This window comes from Alligator mississippiensis, chromosome 4 (genome assembly GCF_030867095.1).
Source record: "Alligator mississippiensis isolate rAllMis1 chromosome 4, rAllMis1, whole genome shotgun sequence".
NCBI classification, from domain to species: Eukaryota; Metazoa; Chordata; order Crocodylia; family Alligatoridae; genus Alligator; species Alligator mississippiensis.
In genome coordinates, this window is record NC_081827.1 from 40557934 (window position 1) to 40581430 (window position 23497).

The 23497-nt window shown below is 46.5% G+C and overlaps 1 protein-coding gene and 1 long non-coding RNA gene across 7 annotated transcripts in view; one reads left to right on the plus strand and one right to left on the minus strand.

The window, feature by feature from the left end:
• PLXNB2 (plexin B2) overlaps positions 1–15478 on the minus strand; it is a 345929-nt gene extending 330451 nt beyond the window's left edge. For 5 of the 6 annotated variants that reach the window (XM_059725915.1, XM_019491747.2, XM_014601043.3 and 2 more), the window contains exon 1: positions 15141–15227. The gene's annotated coding sequence lies outside the window, so the exon portion shown is untranslated. Of the gene's footprint in view, positions 1–15140; positions 15228–15399 lie in introns of those variants that run through there. The other variant, XM_014601042.3, reaches the window with a different exon arrangement.
• A 98-nt stretch (positions 15479–15576) lies between these two features.
• LOC132249984 (uncharacterized) lies at positions 15577–17152 on the plus strand. The gene is made up of 2 exons (XR_009461547.1): positions 15577–15697; positions 16446–17152. It is a non-coding gene; the product is annotated as an uncharacterized LOC132249984 (long non-coding RNA).
• The last annotated feature ends 6345 nt before the right edge of the window (positions 17153–23497 follow it).

Consider the following 23497-nt stretch of genomic DNA (forward strand, 5'->3'; position numbering starts at 1 on the left):
ACACAAACAAACCCAATACCATTTTTAAAGAGATTTCAAGCTTGGTGGATAAGATAACGAATAGGTGTGATTCATAGATGTTAGGGTCGGAAGGGACCTCAATAGATCATCAAGTCCGACCCCCTGCATAGGCAGGAGAGAGTGCTGGGTCTAGATGACCCCAGCTAGATGCCTATCTAACCTCCTCTTGAAGACCCCCAGGGTAGGGGAGAGCACCACCTCCCTTGGGAGCCCATTCCAGACTTTGGCCACTAACTGTGAACAAGTTCTTCCTAATGTCTAGCCTAAATCTGCTCTCCGCTAGCTTATGGCCATTATTTCTTGTAACCACAAGAGGCGCCTTGGTGAGTATCTAGTCTCAGAATGTTACATGTGAAGAACTAGTTTGTGGGATATAGGCTGTAGCCATGTAAAAGCAAAAGTAATCAGAATTCTTGGGGAGGCAATACCTTTTAGTTCTCTATTTTGGCAAGAAGACAAGATAATTAGAATAGACCCAGTTCACATCAAGATTTTGTTTTGGTATGGAAGTTCAACAGGAAAAATAAATTATTTGCATAGAACAACTAGTGAGTTCATATGCCTGAGGCAGCTATGCCCAACAATGCCTCCCCATGGACCCCTACAAAGGATTCAGTCACTTTTTGGAAAGCCAGGGGTCAGCAATACCTTTGGGTAGAGTGCCAGAAATACTTGCAAGCTCGACGTGTAAGATGTTGGTGTGCTGGGGTGGATGGCACAGGAGCCGCAAGGGACCCAATCTTTGTTGTGGTAGCACAGCCCTGACCCCTTCCCCACTGGCCCAAGGCACATGTGCCGCCCATGCACCCATGGCAGGGTGGGGAAGAGGGGTGCCTACTCCTGCTCAATCCCACACCCGGAGTAACCAAAAGGCAGACAATCTAAGGCACTGTCAGAGACAGTAAAAGGGCATTCCTGGAATGCACATCTGGAGGAAAAACTCCAGCAGAAGTACCTGAAAGCAAGACATCAAAATAAGTTCTCCTTTAATATTACCAACACCTACCATACCCCTTTGAACTTGGCAGCATGTTTTGCTAACAGTACTGTTGAACCAGGAAATGCTTGGGTAAATCAAAATACTAAGACAACACACCAAAATCCTAAAAATCTCACGGAAGTCTCCCCTACCAACTCTTACAGTGTGCCACTAAATCTGACCAGGCAGCCATGAGCAGAGTGAACCAGCAGAAGCCCATACAGAAAGTCATGCTGTTGTGAAACTGCTGTGCAGGAAAACTCTACCAGCAAGCATTATATAGCTTAAATAGCTATGTTAAAATACAACTATCTTCTTCAGATACCAGCTGTCCAACTCTATAGTGGGTAGAGTTAATAGTCCCTCTTTGGTTGCTTGGCATTATTCCTCCTCTTTCCAGCATATACAAAATGCCATTTGCATGGACAACAAACGTTTCTGTATTAGCTCCAATAGCTGTTGGCCAGCCTTGCTGCCTGCCTCCACTGTCTTTTTCCCAAGCTGTTTTCTGCTCCCTTGCTCTACTCAACTATCTAACCACCAGACAGCCTTCTCCTTTCCCCATGAGAGAACGTTAAGCCTCATGGACCTAAAATCATCAGATGCATTGCTTAGTATGCTCATGGTAGTAAGAAATACAAAAAAGTCTCTCAAAGAACTACAATGGCTCATTAAAGCACTCAGCTTTTAGTGAACTTGAGATTTACAAAGGTAAATGACCCAAATCAGGCTAGACATTTCAGAGATTTGAAGACAATTGGTTTTAGAACAATCAGTGCAAAATTCTATTTATTTTTGCAACAAACTTCTGTGACATCTATAGATAAGCATTAGGAGAACTTAAAAGCTTCTATTTAAAGGGCTCTATTTTGGCATGCATGCTGCAAAGCACAGCAGAACAGCCCAAATAACTTGTCACCATCCTGGTAAACTGCACAACATATTAGGGCTGTGCGAAGCTTCGGTTGCTGATTTGGTTTGGCAGAGATTCGGCCAGATTAGGCGGCCGAATCTCAAAATCCGAATCAAACCAGGAAACCCTTTAATCTCTCTGAATCGAATCGGAACCTTCCAACCCAAGTCAGATAGATTCAATGATTCAGACATAGACACAACTTTAAATGTTTTTTTCTACATACCTCAAGGTTCCAGGCCGTTTGTGAATGCTGAGATGGTGGGGTGGATGGAGTATCCCATGGGAGCATGGGGGGGGAGGGGGGGTCCCTAGCATGCTCAGTGGCTGACCTGGAAGTGGACCAGAAGCACTTCTGGGTCCGTCGTGGAGCGTGCAGAGGACAAACCCCTCCCCCCCCCTTGGCGACTGCTGCCTCCTGGTTCAGGGTGGGGTACCCAGGGTCCCACCACAGCCGATCGCTGAGCAGATGGGGGGGGGGGGGGCTCCCCCACGCTCTTGTGGGACACTGCATCCACCCCACCATCTCAGTGTTCATGAGCCACTCCTAGTACCTGGAGGGATGTAGAAGGAACATTTAAATCTGCATCTTTGAATCAGCATAGAATCTTCAGATTTGGATTTGGCTGAATCAAATCAGGACAGTGATCCTAATCAACAAATCGAATCACTGTCCCCTGACTCGGGTCAAATCCAAATCCCAATCAAATACAGCCCGCTTCGCACACCCCTACTACATACTCATATCCTACTGGTTTGGCCTACTGCCTTTTTAAGCTCCATCTATTTATTTCTTCTGAGGATTTCTCAGACCAAAATGCTTCAAGGTACGGCCCTTCAGGTTATGTGCATGTCCAGTGGGAACAATCTTTATCGGCTTGGAGATTAGGAACCAGTCTCTATTGCTGTGAGGGTGCACCTGGGCCTGCAGACAGGCTCCTAAAGGGCAATCAGGTGGTCAGCTAAGTGCAGTACAGATTACTGGGGCATCAGGTCGGGGTTGGAATCAGTGGAGCAGAGATCCAAGAGATGTAGTCTGGGGTGCAAGCTGAGATCAGAAACGAGGAGAATCAGAGAGCCAGTATAAAGTTCCAGGGAAGATCCAAGTGCAGGGTCAGGGAAAGCCAAAGCTGAGGCAGGAGCCAGGAAAACCAGAGACAGCAGTGAACATGAGGCTTGCTAGAGCAGACTGAGTCTGTTGTCAAGGCGTGCCTGCAGCCTGAGGCTGCTGATGTGTTTAACAGGACTGAGTGGCACTCTCAGCAGCCAATCAAGTCACAGAGAACTGGGGCAGTCGCATTAGCTCGGGATCAAGGTCAGTGTGGAAGCTCAAGAGCTCAGCCTGGCTGGGCCTGACTGGCCAGAGTCCCTGACAACTACAGTGTTTTTGCTGGTAGACTAAGGCAATTTGCACTTACTGTTTTCTGTCATTTCCCTTAGAATATGTAATGCCAGAGCCCTCATAAGAAGATGAGCTAGCTGGGATGGGGGATTGGGGAGGGGAATGATTAAGAGGGTCTGTTCCAGGAACTATGGAATTTGTCCCTTGAGAAAACCATGAAAACAGAGTTGTGGAGAGAGAATCTCCTGCAGCATTCTTAGGCCAGGACCACATGCATGAAGAGGCAAAACTTGAAGCATTACCAATAGCAAATTGTGCCATGACAGCTGCAATCAATTGAGCCAACTGTGCCACTAAAACTCAGAGAAACAAGCAGACTGGGCACTGAAATGCAGGAACTAGAAGAGCAAAAAAAAGGAGTACTCTGGTAGCAGCCAGGAGAAAATGCACACCACTGGGGTTGGGGTTACATTAGGTTTAGGTGCTGTCACATGTTTTTTGCTTTTTAAAAAATTGGGACAGCTCAACTACCCCAAGGGCTGAGTTAACCCATTAGGGTTAAAACACTCATGAGTCCAGGGCTTTAGAGGACTGAAATGGAACATGCCTCTGCAAAAGGACATGACACAAACAGATGTGACAAAAAAACTGTCACAGAGATCAAGCTGCATACCCGGGCATTTCAAATTCCTGCAAAGCACACCATAAAAGAATTAAAATTTCAGACAAATTACTTCTGAGCTCATCATCTACAGCAAAGGTGGGCAAAATGTGGCCCCAGGCTGGATACGGCATGCCAGGCCATTCTATCCAGCCCACGGAGCCCCTAAAAAATTTAGAAAATTAATATTCACCTGCTCTGGGCTGCCTGTCATGCGGCCCTCGATGGCTTGCCAAAACTCAGTAAGCAGCCCTCTGCCCAAAATAATTGCTCGCCTCTGATGTGCAGGAATGTGAGATCCTGAGTGTGGCCAGTTCCATTAGTCTTGTACCCAATTCTTGTTAAGTTAGGGTGTTCAATGAGCAATGTACATTTGGTTTTCAACTTACACATATTGGTGCACCTCTCCCAAAGATTCTTATTGAGGTGCAGGCCAACTAATAAATTATAACCTCTTTCCCTACTATCAGTTGCTTGCTGTTCTGCCCCCATGGTTTCAGGAATGCCTGTTGTCTCCACTATGCATACCACAACAAGAGAAAAAAAAATCACAGCACAGAACCGAGTAATAGAATACTATGCCACAGGATTTCTGCCCAGAATACTGAGCATAGTTCAAACAAAGGCAGAGCTGCATGGTACAATGATTAACAAGCACAGTACCTTTGCTATGTGAGCACACTTCAGTTTGAAATAGTTAAATCACGGCAAGTACAGCAAATTAGAATGAATACAACATCCACTTCTAGACCTGACCTTAGACTTTTCCAAGCCATTTGACTTTGTATAGCATGACATTCCGATTGCATAGTGCCAATTTTTTAATATCATTTGAATTAAGGATTGGCTAACTGACAGCAGATGTCAGTGAGAAATGCAGTCATTAAATGACATTGTTTCCAGTGCTAAAGGGATAATTACTAGGCTCAGTATTATTCAACATTTTTAAATCAACGATCTGAATGCAAATTTAAAAAAAAAAATCATTTGATAAAATGTGTGGGTCACACAGAGATTGGTAGGATGGTAAACAACAAATGATAGGGCAGTCACACAGAGAGATCCGAACCACTTCGGAAGCTGGACACATTCAAGCAGAACGCATTTTAATATATCCAAATGCAAAGTTATATATCTAGGAACAAGGAATGAAGAACATACCTATACAATAGTGGACTGTATCATGAAAACCAACGATTGTTAAAAGAACCTAAGGGCCACAGTACTCAACAATTCAGCATGAATCCTCATGTTGCTGTTGCTAGAAGAGCTAACACAATCCTTCAAAGTATAAACAAGAGAGAAACAAACAGAAATATAGATATAATTTACTTCTGGATATGGCCCTCATTAGACAGATCCTGGAAGAGGGTTCCAGTATCCATGTTTTTTTAAAGAATGTAGAAAAAAATTGGAAAGAATGATACAACAATGAATCAGTAACTGAAGAAGATGCTTTACACTGAAAAAATAATTTTTTTACAGACTGAACTCATTAAAAAGAAGGATTGAGAAGCAATTTGATTACCTTCAGTTATGGGGGGAGGGGAAGGGGGGGGGGAATTCTGTATACAATAAGGTTCTTTTAAAAAAGTGAGCATGTTCCATTGGTTGATCAAACTACCAAAGGAAGTGATACATTTTTCCATCTCTGTGGTCTTCCATCCAGCTTTCTAAATATGTGTTTTAGTTAGACAAGTTGGTTGATATAATAAAGGGAAAGCTAAGTGAAGTAGCTTGTTATGGAAGGTCAGCCAACACAATCTAACACTGCTTTCAGAATTAAAGTCAATGAATGCAAGTCTGTGAATAACTTTAATGGAGTCACTCTGCATTTTCAGCTGCTGTTACCAAAAGTACAGGTTTCCCTCATTTTCTCCTATAAATGCATTCCTGGAAAACAGCACATAACTCAAATTTGCATAAAAGGGAACCCACTTTACAATGTAACAAATAGGGATACATTCTAAGACCTCAACTGTGCTGACGCCCAGATCCATTACAGTAGACAGTACACACAAGCACAGGGCACTATCATAATGGGGATGGCAACTTCAGAAACATGTTGCAGACAACGAGGGAGGAGCACAGATCTACATAGGAGAGTATGTTTTGGTGTGTGTCACTCCCACAATGTACTGCACAAAGTTGCTGACTGCGGGCTTCCACCACACTGACTGCATAAGAGTTTATAACTGAATGTTATAAACATAACAAATTTTGATATAAAAAGGATCATCACATAAGAGTGAATTTGCACATACAGAACCCACATAAAGTTAGGGAAACCTGTAGAATGCAGATTGATACACAATGAACCATGCTTTAAGACCTTTTCACAACTGAATGCCAAGTGAACAGACCATACCTAGTATTATTCGTCACAGAATTCTTAACATTTTCTCCCAGGTCCTGACAAGTCATTAAAATCACAAACAGGGAAAGCTACATGAAATCTATATATGCATCACCACACTTGGAGAGAGGGGAGAACACACTGCTGAGGAATGACCTTCACAAAACTTTTGCAATCTATCAACACAAGGAATTTCTGCATGGGGAAGCACCTTTAAAGAGCAAAACAAACAAACAAACACCCTGCTCAAATACCCTAGGGTCAATAGGGACTAACCTTTTGGGCAGGTGTGATGCTAATTAAGCCCCTAAACCCCTTCCCCTGCCTGATCTGCTGCTCTTTCTTCTCCCAGCACTGTCTACCTCCTCCCTGATCTAACACATGCCACACACACACACAGGTTGCTCATGCCACTGGTGACACTCAGGTTGGCCACCCTGGACCTAGACCTTTAGTTTGTATGGGGTGAAAAAGAGAAGAAGAACAAACTTAAGAACTATCCTTTCTAATTTATTTTCTGGCTTTGTAAATGACACCTTTAAGAATGATGTACCTACGTTGTGATTACAGCAGAAGTTTACATGGACTGTTAGTTAATTTATGAGAGGAAAAAAGTTCCGCTGCTAATGTGAACTAAAAATGCATATTAAGAAATTTTTCCAAAGCTCTTTCTTTTACTCAGTACTCCCACAGGACTGGGAAATAGAAGGGGGAAAACCTATTGAATATTAAAAGCAATAGGCCAAGTAGTAAGTCTCTACCCACTCAAGTTCATTCAGCCACTACAATATATTAGTCATGTCAGACTAGATGTAACATATGTTGTGGAAACACATTAAGAATCCTTTGAAGTATTTAAGGAACAAAGAATAAACACTGGATTTTCAGCTTTGACAAATATACCTAGGCTGAGGACAATAAATAACCTAAAGAAAAAGGTCCTAGCTGTTTTGTGGTCCAAACCAAGAGATAAAATAGCTTAAAAAGAAAAAAAAAAATGCTTAATTCACAGAGGTCATCTTCATGAGGAACTAATGGACATATTTCGTAAATATTAGCCATGTCAGTAACACTTATCCTTATACTTGTGACTAAGAAAAAAGTGGCATGTGTTGGATTTCTAGACTTAAGCTTTGGGGACCTCATCAAGCAAGAGGTCTTTTTGTTTTTGTACAGTCAAGTATTTTCCATTTTTGTCCTAGGAAGTCATGGTTTGTGTTCTGTTTTGCTAAGAGGACCAAATTATTAGCCTTAATTCTGAAGATCCTTGGTATGTTCATAATCAGATCTTCATACCATGCATTCCTCACAGAAATCAGGACCAACTTAACCCAAGTGTGTTTTAAAATTAACTCTATTTGATCAGGTGCAAGACAACGTATAGATACACATATTAATCAGTTTTAAGATTGTTTATATTATTCATATTCGGTTTCAACCTGGAAGGGTGTGGGCAGTGGGGTCCCGCAGGGCTCGGTCCTTGGACCGATACTCTTTAATGTCTTCATCAGCGACTTGGACGAGGGAGTGACATGTACTCTGTCCAAGTTTGCAGATGACACAAAGCTACGGGGAGAAGTGGACATGCCGGAGGGCAGGGAACAGCTGCAAGCAGACCTGGACAGGTTGGACAAGTGGGCAGAAAACAACAGAATGCAGTTCAACAAGGAGAAATGTAAAGTGCTGCACCTAGGGAGGAAAAATGTCCAGCACACCTACAGCCTAGGGAATGACCTGCTGGGTGGCACGGAAGTGGAAAGGGACCTTGGAGTCCTAGTGGACTCCAAGATGAACATGAGTCGGCAGTGTGACAAAGCCATCAGAAAAGCCAATGGCACTTTATCGTGCATCAGCAGATGCACGACGAATAGATCCAAGGAGGTGATACTTCCCCTCTATCGGGCGCTGGTCAGACCGCAGTTGGAATACTGCATGCAGTTCTGGGCGCTGCACTTCAAGAAGGATGCGGATAACCTGGAGAGAGTCCAGAGAAGGGCCACTCGTATGGTTAAGGGCTTGCAGACCAAGCCCTACGAGGAGAGACTAGAGAACCTGGACCTTTTCAGCCTCCGCAAAGAAGGTTGAGAGGCGACCTTGTGGCTGCCTATAAGTTCATCACGGGGGCACAGAAGGGAATTGGTGAGGTTTTATTCACCAAGGCGCCCCCGGGGGTTACAAGAAATAATGGCCACAAGCTAGCAGAGAGCAGATTTAGATTGGACATTAGGAAGAACTTCTTCACAGTTCGAGTGGCCAAGGTCTGGAACGGGCTCCCAAGGGAGGTGGTGCTCTCCCCTACCCTGGGGGTCTTCAAGAGGAGGTTGGATGAGCACCTGGCTGGGGTCATCTAGACCCAGCACTCTTTCCTGCCTATGCAGGGGGTCAGACTCGATGATCTATTGAGGTCCCTTCTGGCCCTAACATCTATGAATCTATGAATAGCCAAAATGGAAAAAACTTAAAAGTACTTTACAGGCATTGACGGATGTGAAAAAAAACCAAAAACAGTGCTTTATCAGAAGAAGCAAAGTATTAGTTTGACTTGGCTCCCCAGCATCTGTATAGATTGGGAACTTCAGAGAGGCTTTTTGGCATTTTTATTTAGAGCTGATTCAATCAGCTATTAGATAAAAGCACCAAAAAGCTCCACTGAAGTGCATGATCTATACAGACGTTGGGTGAGCTGGGTCAAATTAACATGATGCCTCTCTGGGCATGTGCTGCAATCAGCACAGGGACATGCTGAGCTGAAAGTAAAGCGCTGTTTGTTTGTTTTTTTTCATGTCTGTAAGCAGCCTGTCCTGTTATGAGCTTTGAAGGAACCTATCCATCTAGAGGCTTGGCAAAAGTGTCATTAGCCCCAAGTATTGTCATATGAAGCGTTCCTAGAAATGAAATTTATTTACTATGCTTAATAGTATGGAAAAATTTCAGATTACTTTAAGCATTCATAATTTAGCCCTGAGATCAAAAAGTAATAACACATTCAGGCACCAGCTATCACGGTCACGTTTTACATGACTAGTTCACTGGGAACTATCAAAATGCATTTTATTATTCGATAGTGACCATAACACAGGGCTGCCAATTACAAAGGGAAGAATGAGGAAATTAGCAACAAGATTTTAATTATAAACACAGATCTTTTAAGCTAGCACATTTTGACCCCATATATGTGGAAAGAGTAGTTCCAATTCATTTTTAATACTGACAAGTTGATTCAGCTGAGGGGATGTGTGCCCAGCATGAACCCAGACAGACAGAAAATTGGAGGCTAAACACATCAGTGAAGCAACACAGGAACAGACTTGGAATGCACTGGAGGGACTATGCCAGCCATCTGTGCTACCAGAGACCTTGGAATTCCACAAACCAAGATACATTACAGAGATATTCATCACACGGATCTGACACCAACTCTGGCTTTGCAGAAACTGCAATTTCACAACAGAAATGTATTGATATCAGTAACGTTAAAACTCAAAAACACATAAGTCCAATTTGGGTTCTAGCTGCATCAGTGTGCATCTAATTAAAGATATGCTAGCTATGAAAAAAGTTTAATTTCAGAAACTGAACTCCAAGTTTGAAGTCAATACAGGCATCTCAGCAATATCTGGATAAAAATACTTCATTCCACTCATTCACCTTTTTTGAAGAAGGTTTACAGAGACAGAAGAAAAGACATAGAAAAATGGAAGGAAGCTCATAAATTTGTTTGTTTCCAGCTTAACAAGTCTGTGAGGGGGGAAGTGTGGGGTAGGGAGCACATTTTATAAGTTAATAAGTCAGTAAGCAATTGCCATTCAGAAGTCACAAACATCAGGGATGCCAGGGTCATCTAGTCCCATCCACTACTCTGAGACAGGATCAACTATACCTACACCATCCCCAAAACACTTTTGTCTGATTAATTCCACAACCTTTCCCAGTGTTTAACTACCCTTTACAGTTAGAAAAGTTTTCTCTATACCCTAAAAACAAACAACCAATAGTTTAAGATGACTGTTCTTCAATCATTGTTTCCACTTGCCAATGTGAGCTTTAATAGAGTAAACATTACAAGCTTAGAACCCTTACTATCCAAATGTTAGATTTTAAAAATATACCTACATGTTCTCCAAAATTACTTGTTCAGTTGACCTCACTGATTTTGACATTAGCTCATTAAAGCATTGTTAAGTCCAAACTGGCCTAATATTTGCTTATAGCATAAATAAATCCCCTGGAGTTCATGGATGGTATGAGAGCAGGGGTTCTCAACAGCAGATCTATCACAGATCCCTTTGAGGTTAAGACAGAAGTTAAGCAAGGCTGCGTCATTGCTCCAACGTTCTTCTCAATATTCCTTACCGCAATGCTACATCTGACCACAAACAACCTTCCAATTGGAGTGGAGCTAAACTACAGAATGGACGGTAAGCTGTTCAACCTCAGTCAACTCTGAGCCAAAACCAAAACCCCAACCTCAATTATTGAGTTCCTGTACACTGATGATGCTGCAGTTTGTGCTCACCTGGAAGCAGACCTTCAGGCAATCATTAATGTCTTACCAAGTCATACAACTAAATGGGACAGGCACTTAACATTCAGAAGACAAAGGTCCTCCACTAACAAGCTCTTAGCAAGCAGTACCCAGCCCTGGTAATTCAGAGTTATGGTGAGACTCTGGAGAGCACTGAGTAGCTTCCGAGGTTCAGGAAATATCTCACACAAAATGCTGACATCAACAAAGAAATCCAACATTGCCTCAAATGTGCAAGTGCAGCCTTTGGATGCCTGAGGAAACAAGTGTTTGAAGGTTGCAACATAAGATCCAAAACCAAGCTCACGGTTCATCAAGCAGCCATAATCCCCACTCTACTGTACAAAGCTGAGACATGGACAACATACAGGAGACACCTCAAGTCCCTGGAGAAGTACCATCAACAGTGCCAGTGGTAGCTTCTTCAAATCCAGTGGGTAGATAGATACACCAACATTAGCATCCTCTTGCATGCAAACATCACAAGCACTGAAGTGATGGTCATCTGACATCAACTTGGCTGGGCTGACCACTTCATCTGGATGTCTGACTCCATTCTCCTGAAGCAAGTTTTATTCTCCCAGCTCAGTCAAGGCATGCACTCAAAAGGAGGGCAAAGAATATCCTTGAAGCACTTTCTCACGGCCAACTTGAAAAAATATGACATTGATATCAGCTTGTGGGAGAGTATCAGCCAGGACTCCCCAAATGGAGGAAAAGTCTGCTGCAAGGATCTCAGTACTTTGAAACCTTACAATGACAACAGGAGACAGAAAAACGAGCGCAGCAGAAACAGCATGTCACAGCCTAAACCAAGAACCCAGAGCCACACACCTCACATGTGCCCAAGCTGCAACAGTCTGTCAATCCCAGATGAGCCTCGTTAGCCCTCTTTGGACCCACAGATGAGACAATCATGGAAGACAATAATCCTTGACCGCAAGGGATTTCTGATGATAAAATAAACCCCTACAAATTTAATTATACCAAATATATTTTCATTTTTCAATATCCCAGGGAAAATAGTCTTAATATGATTTTACTTGAAGTCTTTGAAAGTCAAACCTTACAACTCTGTAGTGGTGCGTTAGAGAACCTGCAGGACCAGCTTAGAAAAAAAAACAAAACTAACAAGTCCAAGTTTGGTACAAAAGAAAGAGAGAATTACAAATGCTAGTTCTACTTTTTTTTCCTCTTTTTTAGAAGATTTAAAGCTAAAATACTAAAGAACCTGATGCACATGCTTAATTTTTGACTCACTATCAGAACCCAAAAGATTGCTGTTCTTATTTTAAGCATGGTTAATCAACTGTGCATTGGAATCATAATTTCAGTTTTCCATTAGAGGTGAAGCCTTGCACAAAAGAAAAAGCCAACTTATTTCAGTGAATAGTCATTTACCTGTCTATAGAACTGCCTGCTTGGAGAAGAAAAACGGGAAAAGGAAAATGACAGTCACAGAAGCGTAGCAATTAGTTTACTATCAGTTAATGTGGCCATTAAATGTTTATTGGCAATCTTTCAAATATAGCAAACCTCTATTTAAGCTTGTTACATTGTCTATTGAGAATTCAATATTTAAAATACCTACTCTCATTACTTCAAGCTATTAACATTTAAAAATGCCTTCAAAATGCTGAAGTAAAGCTGTGTATTTATTCAATCTAAAAACATATTAAGTGGTTAGAATTATTTCAGCCAGACACAAAACCTGTGCCTGCCCCTTTAAAAAAAACCAACTTGAAGTTTCAACAGAATAGATGTCAAAGGTAAGATCCAGTAGAAGTTGAACCATTTCCTTATTTAACATCTTTCTGAGCTAGTCGTTGCTCCGACTTTCTAGAAAATAAGAAGCACTGCTTACCTGCTAACTCCCAGTATGCTTTTATTAATTTAAAACAAAGAGCTATTCATTTCTGTGTCCCAACTTCTTGAAATATGTAAATTGATCCAAAATAGCAAGCAAGTAGTAGCATTTACACTCTCACTGTAGAAAAAACCCACAGCATACACTGCAGCAACATGCACATACTGCCTACTAACATGAACCACTATTTATTAGGAAAACTGGTTGGAACAAGTCTACATTATGGTGCTTGAGAGTTCTTAGTACAGTTATGTTGCTTTTGTCAGGTCTTACAGGGAGGACATATCTGTTTGTTCTGAATATGTTATCAGAAGTACCTAAAGATTTGCATGAATTCTTTTTTACTACACAGTAAGACACCAGCGACAGTATGTGAACCTGAAGCAGCTTACTTACAGACTGACTGGCATCACAAAAGATAGCTATGTAGAAAGCTCCAGCTTTTAGAACTACCCATCCAAACTTCAGCAAGCAATGCTCTCCCTTCAGTTTTACATGCCTTCCATCTGCTTTTCTAAAAAAACACCATACTAATCTGTACTTCATACCAAATCAAATTAAGATGCCACACAGCCCTTCAGAGCCCTCAACACCAAAAAGGGAAGAGTTCAAGGCAAGCCAGCAAAGGACTAGATTTCCTCGGTCAGCTTAGTTTGGGCTTGTGGTTGCAGCCATGCTCTCTGCTGTCGGTTCCATTCTCGTGGGCAGGCACTCTGGATATTTACAAGAATCTGGCTCACTCACAATCCCGAAGGCACGCAAAGCAAAGGAATGGCTCCACATGCATATGTAATCACGCTCAAATCCTTGCCTCTCAAGTATATAATCACACTCGGCACTGCAAGTACATTGGTAATGAGTTACCCAAGCTACTTTAGCCAGACCCTGGTGCGCAACTCTCATCCCAGAGAACTGATGAGAGATTTCCATCCTGGGAACAGAAAGGAAGAGACCCCTCAGGTCAACTTTGATTTTGACAACCTTAGCATTTCCTCAAACTCTGGCTTTGACAACATAGCATTTCATCAAGATTTGGGAGCAGGGTTCGAATTACACTAACTTGGGGGGGGGGGGGCAGGCAGAAAAAGCCTCGCAGGTGTGGGGCAGGCCAGGGGCTCTTGCCTCTTATGGGGGAGTTTATGGAGGGCTCATCTCTTATGAGAGGCTCAGCCCCCCCTGTATTTTGAATGCTTCTTGGGAGGAGCTGGCTGCTGACAGACTCCAGTGGCACCACAACTTCAACCAATTGGCTGCCTGCTCGGAGGTAAAGTGTCTCACCCTTGAAACAGAGAAGTGCGTGGAGGAAGGAAAAGGAGAGAAGTCCTGGCCTATGGCCTCCCCTCCCCTGTGGAAAGACCTGCAACTCCTGTGGACAGGTCTGTGGTTCAAGGATTGGACTCCTTAGTCACCTCAAGACCCATCAGCGAGCCGGGGTAGAGATCATCCTGGAAGAGGTGATTTCCTCAAAGGAATTGTGACAAGCACCCAAAGAGAAGCAGCACTGGTTAGTAACCTATGTTACCATGTAGGGAGTGACCACTGTCACCACATTCTCTACCTTGCTCTAAACATGATGCACTAGGATAAATGGGTAACGTTTCTCTGGAATGCGTTACCTGTTAGATGATGGAGGCAACTGGGAACAGATTTACAAAACAAGCAGAAAGGGGAACCATCCGCTCAAAGGCAACATTTTGAGTTTCAAAAGCAAAAAAAACCAAAACAAAACAAAGCAACCAGGCAAAACAAGGTTCTTATTTACACCTAGTAACACCAGAGCAACAGGGCCGGGTAGTTCACAAGGGAGGAGCAGTAATTGCCACCAGATTTCAAAGCTGAAATAAACTCACAGCTCTTCTGGGGGAGGAGGGGTGGGGGGTTAAGGAATATTTGCTCCCAACTATTAACCTAGAAAGTACTTGAATGATCCTTTCTGTCACTGCCTGCCCTGGAAGCCGACCCTGCTGCCAGCGGGCTCGCACGAGGGGAAAGGGCACAGTCACTGCCATGCCCGGCCAGGCCCAGGGGGTGGGCGCTTCCAGAGCAAATACTTCTGTGAGTCACAACCAACACGCAGCCTCCCGGGCTCGCGGCTTCCAGTGAACGCGAGTAACCCACAGGAGCTGCAGCAGAGCAGAGCAGAGAGCTCCACACAAACTTTCCAGCTGCCTTTCCCAGAAGAGCCGCGCTCAGCCCGGAGCTCCCCCCGCCAGGGGTGAAGCAGGCGGGTTTCCATCAGCCCGGGCCGGCTACGGGGCACGGCGCACCTCCCTGGGCACAGCTCCTCCGTGCCGGCTGCCCCCGGAGGGAAAGCTTCAGGCTTTCCCAGCGCCGCCCGGAATCGAGCCCACTCAGACCCCCGGGGAAACGCAGCCGGGGGGGGACCCCTGCCCCGGGGCCCGCAGCCGCAGCTCCACCTGTTGAAGGCAACGGGGATAATCCGCTGGGGGCGGCGGGGGGAGAAGCACAAACTTACCCAAGTTGGAGCCGCGCGGGCTGCGACAGCTCCGCGCTCAGCCCCGCCGCGCCCAGCGCCCCCGCCTGCCCATGGTGCGGGGCGGCGCCGCCGGCGGAGCGGAGCGGCCGGGCCGGGTCGGGTCGGGTCGGAGCGCGGGAGGCTGCAGCGGGCGCGGACGCGAAGGGAAGCGAGGGGAAGGGAGAAGCCGCCGAGGACCGCTCAGGTGCGGGGCGGGCAGCGGGGAGCCCCGCGGAGGCGCCGCGAGGAGGAGACACACCTGTAGGCGCTGCACATATCCGCCGCCAGCACAATGCGAGACAGGAAGCTGAAAAAACCAGCCCAGGGAGGGAGTGGGAGCGGGAGGCTCCGGCTCGTCCCTCCCTCTCTCCTCCGCCTCCTCCTCTCCCCACCCCCTGCCCGGCTCGGCCTCGGCTCACGCGGGCTCCTTGGGGAAAGCGGGCGGCGCGGCGCGGAGGGGAGGGGAGAGCATCACCGCGCGCTCCGCCTCCCGCGCCCCGCCCGAGCCCGGCGCTCCCGGGGCGGCGCCCGGGGCCTGGGGCCGCGCCAGCCCAGAGGTGCTGCGGGGATCAGGGGGCGCCTCTCCCCCGCCCCGGCCGGGCAGGAGGCGGCGCGGTTCCCACGCCCGGGGCCGGCCGGTCGCTCCTGCCCTTGCGAAGCCGCGCCTCGGGCAGCTCCCGCCCCTGCCCGGGCCGGACCTGGCGGCTCCGTGTGACCGCGCAACCTCCGCGCGCCGCCGGCGGGAGTGAAGGAGGGAGGCGGGGAAGGGCGAGTCGGCCGCCGCGCGCGGCACCGTGGGCCGCCCGGGCCGGGCAGAGCGGGTGGGGCGGGCTGCGGCCCCCACGGGTGGAAGCGAGCGCCCTGGGGCCCCGGGGCCGGCCCGCGCCCAGCGCCGGGGAGGGAGGGAGGCTGGAGCCGTGGCCGGGTCTGCCCCTCTCGTGCCGGCTGGGCGGAAGGGGCAGAGCTCAGCAGGGGGCTCCTCGCTGCTCGATTCACGGAGGGTGTTTCCAGGACCGGAGCGAGGACATGAGCCAGGGCCTCTGCTTCCCACGAGACTGGCTCGCCCCTCTCTGGCAGGGAATTTCGCCCCTTATGCGGGACCGGCGCGGCTGCCGCCTCCCAAAACCAGCGGGGCTCCCGGCAAGGCATTTAAAAGGCGCGTGTCTGATTTCTTCATCAATCACGCCGGGATCAGCGCTGTTGGGGGAATGAATGAATTAGCCACTTAGTGAAGTCCCTTGAAAGCGAGCAGGACTACATAAAAGCCGAGTATTTCCTGCAAGTAAACACCCCTTCCCTCCTCAGGAGCGCCTCGGCTGGGCTCGGCTGAGGGGGTGGGGCTGGCAGAAGAGCCAGACATCAAAGGTCGCTACTTGTTGCTTCAGAGCTGCGCCCCCCCCCCCCCCCCCCCCCCCCCGGAAAAATCGTATTCCGAGCACACTCCCTGCAAGAGAAACAAGCCGGTGAGAGGATGATTGGCAGTTTCCGAGGATAAAGGGATCTGAACTATCATTGCACGCTTAAACGTGCACAAACAGCGGGCTGATTGATGCGCGAGGCATTACACTGACACCGTCTTGCGTAGGGACGGAGATAATTTGATTGCATGTGAATAGGACTTATAATCGGGATTTGAATTTCCTATGTTTTTCTCCTCCCGATCCCACTTCCCTCCTCACTTTGCTATCTCTTAGTCGTTATGCATGTCTTTGTGTCTTCTCACCTCCCTATTGTCCTCTCTTACACTCCTGTACAATGTTTCTGCCTGTCTCTGTCTCCTGCTTCCTTTCTCAGGGCTGTCAACTCCTGGAATTTTATCTAAAGCTTGTCAATATCGACTGTCTTTTTTAAACCCCTCAGCCCTGGAGGCATATGATTATACCAGAATTGCAGCTTTCATTATTACAAAAATAGATTTATAGCCCCACCATTTGGGAGCTGAGCATGAAAAATGTAAATCCTAAGGGTTAAAAAAAGCCACAAATAAACTCTACATTTGTTATTTAAAGAAACCTCATGATCTGAAAGATAATCATGATTTCTTGGAGCCTGATTTTGTTTTTCAATTTTGGAGTTTGGCCTTTTTCTTTTTGCCTTGTCTCCCATTGTAACAACAGTGGAATTAATATGATTAATTTTCTGTTGCATTTAGCAAAACTTTGGATACCCTACTATTCAAATAGCAATTCTGACTTGATGGCAACCCCACTGCAGAAATGAGTCTAAAGAGAAAACCAACAGTGATAGAAATACGAGGAGTTCCCTTTTTCAGATGAGACATCAAAAGGTTCATATGAGTGTTTGTCATCCTGTTTTAATTTTATAAACTGTTTTTTTTTCACTTCCCCTGTTGCAAGAGGGAGGTCTAATTTCCCTGATGCTGATGGGGCACTACATTCCATTTCCACCTGGATGTGGCTGTATTTCAGTGGTGAGTGTAGTGATCCATATACACATATTAATATTTTCATAGTCCATAAATCACCTTCGGGTCTACTTCTGGATGAAGAATGCTAGATAAATATAAGGTATTATTATTAGATTTGTGAAATGTCGCCACACACATATTTAGACTCCTGCCCTTTGTACTGAACCCATATGGCAGGGCAATTTGGGTAGATTTGTTTCTCTGTTTTGTGGCTGACAGATTGCCCACCCTCCACCATGCCAGGAAAAAAACTAAGACCAACTATCCTAAGGTAAAATAGTCTGCAGACTGTAGTATGCCATTCTTTAGTTCTTTCTATGGAGCTAGAAATTTCATAGACACTGGGGCTGGAAAGGACCTGGCAAGATCATAAAGTCCAGCCCACTGCCCAAGGGGCAGACAGTCAGCTAGGGTCAAATGAACAAGATAATCACCCAAACGCTTCTTGAACATGTCCAGAGTAGATGCTTGCACCACTTCTGAGGGGAGTCTATTCCAGACTCCAGAAACTCGGATAGTAAAGAAGTTTTTCCTTAGGTCCAGTCTAAAACTGTTTTCCAGCAGTTTGTGACTGTTGGACCTTGTCTTCCCTTGGGGTGCCTTGGAGAGCAGATGTTCTCGCAGACCCTGATGCACACCCCTGATATAATTGTAGGCTGCCACCAAGTCCCTCCTGAGCCTATGCTTTTCCAAGCTGAAGAGTCCCATGCCTCCCAGCCTCTCCCCATAAGGCCTGCTCTCTTGACCTCTGATCATGTGTGTGGCTCTCCTCTGGACTCTCAAGGTTCTCCACATCCTTTCTAAAGTGTGGAGCCCAGAACTGGATGCAGTACTCCTATGATGTGGGTTCTTTCTCTTGAGGTGGAGCACCTTGCATTTCTCTGTGTTGAAAGTCATCAGGTTTTGATTGATCCACCCACTTTGCGAGCCTGTCCAAGTCAGCCTGAATCCTCAGCCTATACTCTAGTGACCACGCTTCCCCATAATTTGGTGTCATCTGCAAACTTAGCCAGTCTGGTTCTGACACCCGAATCCGAGATGCCACTGGTCACCATGAGCCACGTTGATTCGGTTCCATCGACGATCACTCTCTGGGTCTGACCATGGAGCCAGTTCCCCAGCCATCGGACTGTAAAGTTGTCAAGGCAGCAGTTCCCCAATTTTGCCATGAGGACAACACGGGAGACCAAATCAAAAGCTTTTTTGAAATCCAAGTAAATGACATCAGCCTCTCCCCCCCTGTCCAGGTGGTGTTTCACTTGGTCATAGAAGGCAATGAGGTTGGTCAGGCATGACCTACCTGTAACAAAGCCATGTTGGCTGTCTCTCAGGCTGATGCCTTCTGTTAACCTATAGTTGATGGATTCTTTAATATTTTTTGCCACGATCTTTCCAGGGATTGAGGTCAAACTGATTGGCCTGTAGTTCTCTGAATCGTCCTTCCTTCCTTTCTTGAAGATAGGCACCACATTGGTCCTCTTACAATCTTCAGGAACCTCTCTTGAGCACCAAAAGTTCTGAAATATCCACACCATTGGTCACACTATGATGTCAGCCAACTCTTTTAGCACTCTAGGGTGCATTTAATCAGGGTCCAGTGATTTATGGATGTCCAGCCTCTAAAGATGTTCTCTCACAAGGCCTTTGCCAAATGTAGGTGTGTGGTCACCCGTATCCTAGTAATCCTGTGTCCTGTCAGGCATGGTGATCCCCTTGGGCTGGTGAAAAACCAATGTGAAGTATTCATTAAGGAGATTAGCATTTTTCTGGATGTTGGATGTCAGCTGCCCCATTTGGTTCAGCAGGGGTCCAATGTTGCCCTTATTTCTGTTTAGACTTCCCATATATCTGAAGAAGGACTTTTTATTGTCCTTGATTCCTGTACCCAGTTTGAGCTTGGTTTCGGCCTTGGCTTTTGTGGTCCACTCCCTACAGGTGCGGGCCAGTGATGCATAGTCCTCCTTAGAGCTATTTCCTATCTTCCTACCTTTATAGGCTTCTCTTTTAAGATTCAGGAGGTCCATGAGTTCCCTATTGAGCCAAGGGGGTCTCCCAGCCCTTTTACTATCTTTCCTATGGGCCAGAATGGACTTTCCTTGTGCTTTTAGGATCACATCCTCAAGAAGCAGCCACACAGCTTGGACTCCCTTCCCTGTCAGATCATGATCCTTCAGGGCCTTGGCAACCACCCTCCTGAGCTCATAAAAGTCATCATTGCTGACTGATTTACCAGCTTTGTGATGGGTAAAGTGATCAAATCATGATCACTAGGATTGTGTGAGGCTTTGGACCATTCTTCAGATCCAGGGAAGTTTTGGACACTTCGATGTCTGAAGCGGCACATCTGGATTGAAGCACTGGCTTTGTTAGGCTTTCTGAAGCAGTTCGGAGCCGCTTTGGAGATCCAGCCATAGAGTATAATGTTGAATCAATATCTATAATTGATTTGGATGAAATTTGCAGGGGTGGTAGCCTCTGCTCAGAGCATGAAGCCTACCACGTTTCAGGGGCTACCATCCCTGCAGTTTTGACCCCACTGTGGCTTAACACATACATGTGACATGAGTTTTGCTTTCAAGAATTTGGGGTGCAGTTCCCCCCAAGCCCCTGCACTGATCTTCTTGAAACTTGGCAGGCTTCATGCTCTCAGCAGAGGCTACCATCCCTGCAAGTTTCATGCAAATCAGACAGAAAACAACAAAGTTATAAATACTTGATTGATTTCCCATTATCCCCTATGGCTGGATCTCTGAGGTGGCTCTGAAGCTTTGGAGCCACTTCGGCTGGATCGAAGTGGGAACCCAATCCGGAGCTTCGGATTGGATCATTGGCATCCAAAGCGGCCAGATCCAAAGCCAGATCAAAGAGCTACCTACTCACACAGGCCTAGTGATCATGGTTACCAAGCTTCCCTTCAATCCTTAGGACACTCACTAAATCACCCCCTTTGGCCAGAACCAGATCTAGTGGTGCCTCACCCATTGTTGGCCCATGGACTTCCTGAGTTCGAGCTCATCAATGCAGTTGAGGATGCTGTGTGACTGATCAGATTTAACTGAATGCTTTTCCCATGAGATGTCAGGGTGGTTGAAACCCATGACAACCACACACCAAGAGCATGCGGCCTCTGTTAGTTCCCTAGAAAATTATTGATTGAGCTCTTCTTCCTGGCTAGGATGTCTGTAATAAACTCCTGCAGTATTATCCCCTTCACCACGTTCTCCTCATATTCTAACCCAGAGGGTTTCGATTTGCCTTCATTGGGTGCCAGTGTCAGCTACTGGGAAGTGTACTGCTCCTTGACAGAGAGAGCTACACCCCTACCCCTCCTCCCAACACGGTCCCTCCTGTATAAGGTATAGCCATCTATACTTGTGGTCTAGTCACAGGTGGAGTCCCACCAGATCTCCATTATCCCTATGTGATCATATTTGTTATTGCTTAGCAGAAGGGTCAGTTTCTTCTGTTTGTTCCGTATGCTCCTGGCATTCATGTAGAGACAGAAAAGCCTGCCATCAAAAGCCCTAGGCTTCTTCGAGCATTTAGGAGAGTCTCGTCTTCTGTCCTTGGGCTGGGGTCAGAGTAAGTTTGAATGTATATTCTGACCTGCTGATTACATGTTTGTCACTTCCCGGGCTTGCTCCTATCGTTGTCCACTGATCCCCTGGGTGCATCGAGTGGGTTCATTTGAGGCATTTTCCCACACTCTTGGTACCTTGTATAGTTACTTTCAAAGTGTAGGTAAAATGCTACCATTTAATACTTGAAGAATTTTGGCATTTCCTACCCATTTTACCCAAGGTGTAAATGACTACTCAAGACAGACTCGAGGGGAATGCCTCAAGACCTAAGGTTGAGGAGGACCGAGTTAGAGTGCTTCCGGAGGGGCTGGACATGTTCAAATCAGCCAGTCCAGATGCTCTCCACCCCAGGGTGTTGGAGCTAGCAGGGGTTATTGCAGGGCCCTTGGCACGGCTTTACAAGTGCTTGTGGTGCTCGGGCCAGGTGCCAGATGATTGGAAGATAGCCAATGTGGTCCCCATCTTTAAAAAAGGGAGGAGGGAGGACCCAGGCAACTATAGGCCTGTCGGTCTTACCTCAATCCTGGGGAAACTCTTTGAGAAGATCATCAAGGAGCACATCTGTGATGGGCCGGCATCGGGGATGATGCTCAAGGGCAACCAGCACCGTTTCATTAGGGGCAGGTCATGTCAGACCAACCTGATTGCCTTTTATGATTAGGTCACAAAAGCATTGGATGCAGGTGTTGCCATGGATGTAGTCTTCCTGGACTTCAGCAAGGCCTTTGACACTGTCAACCACCCCATCCTCATTAAAAAACTAGGTGACTGTGGCATCGATGCCTACACAGTCAGATGGATTGCAAATTGGCTGAAGGGTCGTACTCAGAGGGTGGTGGTGGACGGGTCATATTCCACCTGGGGGGAAGTGGGCAGCGGAGTCCCGCAGGGCTGAGTCCTTGGGCCTGCACTGTTCAATTTCTTTATCAGTGATTTGGATGACAGGGTGAAAAGCAACCTGTTCAAATTTTCTGATGATACCAAAATTTGGGGAGAGGTGGGCACGTTAGCAGGGAGGGGAAGACTGCAGAAAGACCTGGATAGGTTGCAGGGGTGGGCTAACAAAAACAGGATGCGTTTCAATACTGACAAGTGCAGGGTGCTGCACTTGGGCAGTAGTAACCAGCAGCACACTTATAAGATGGGAAACTCCCTTCTTGAGAGCACGGAGGCAGAAAGGGATCTTGGAGTCATCATTGACTCCAAGATGAACATGAGCCGACAGTGCGAGGGCACAGTCGGCAGGGCTAACCAGGCCTTATCGTGCATCCACAGGTGCATCTCAAGTAGGTCCAAGGAGGTGATCCTCCCCCTCTAGGCGACGCTGGTCAGGCCACAGCTGGAGTACTGTGTCCAGTTCTGGGCACCCCACTTCAAGAGGGATGTGACAACATTGAGAGGGTCCAGAGGAGGGCCACCTGCATGATCCAGGGACAGCAGGGCAGACCCTACAATGAGAGGCTACAGGACCTGAACCTGTTCAGCCTTCACAAAAGAAGGCTGAGGGGGGACCTGGTGACCATCTATAAACTCACTAGGGGGGACCAGAAGGGTTTGGGGGAGACCTTGTTTCCCCTAGCGCCCCCCCGGATAACAAGGAATAACGGCCACAAGTTGTTGGAGAGTAGGTTTAGATTAGACATCCATAAGAACTACTTCACAGTAAGGGCGGCTAGAATCTGGAACGAACTTCCAAGGGAAGTGGTGCTGGCTCCTACCCTGGGGGTCTTTAAGAAGCGGCTTGATGCCTACCTGGCTGGGGTCAATTGAGTCCAGTTTTCCTCCTGCCCAGGCAGGGGGTCGGACTTGAAGATCTACAAGGTCCCTTCTGACCCTACTTCTATGATATGCCAGGCAGCCCAGAGGTCCTAGATAGGATTTCTGTGAGGTGTTAAACTGCCCTTATAAAGGCATGTGCCTGGTAAAGTATGGGCCTTTAAATTAAGAAACCTGCAAATTCCATGGGATCCATCTCACCTCTGGTCATACAGGGCTCACTCATGGCCCATGTAAGTAGTCTTTAGATTAGAAACAACTTCTTGCACTCAGCTCAGGGTTTGTTTGGTTTTTTTGTTAGTTCAATTTTTCCAGGATCTATATTTAACTTTATAATTTTAAAAAAAAATAGTGACATACTGTGATGACCTCAGTAGGTACTGTGAGTATCTCTCCGCTCCCTGGGACAGGCCCCCCCCAACTCTCCTGCCACAACTTGATGGAATTTGAACTGAAAAGGAGGGGTTCAGTGGTGTTCCAAACCCAGGCCCAGAGACGGGGGTACTCACTGCCTTGTTGCAGTTGGTCCTGGGGTTCCACCTTCCATACACCCTGTCCACTCACCAACTGTT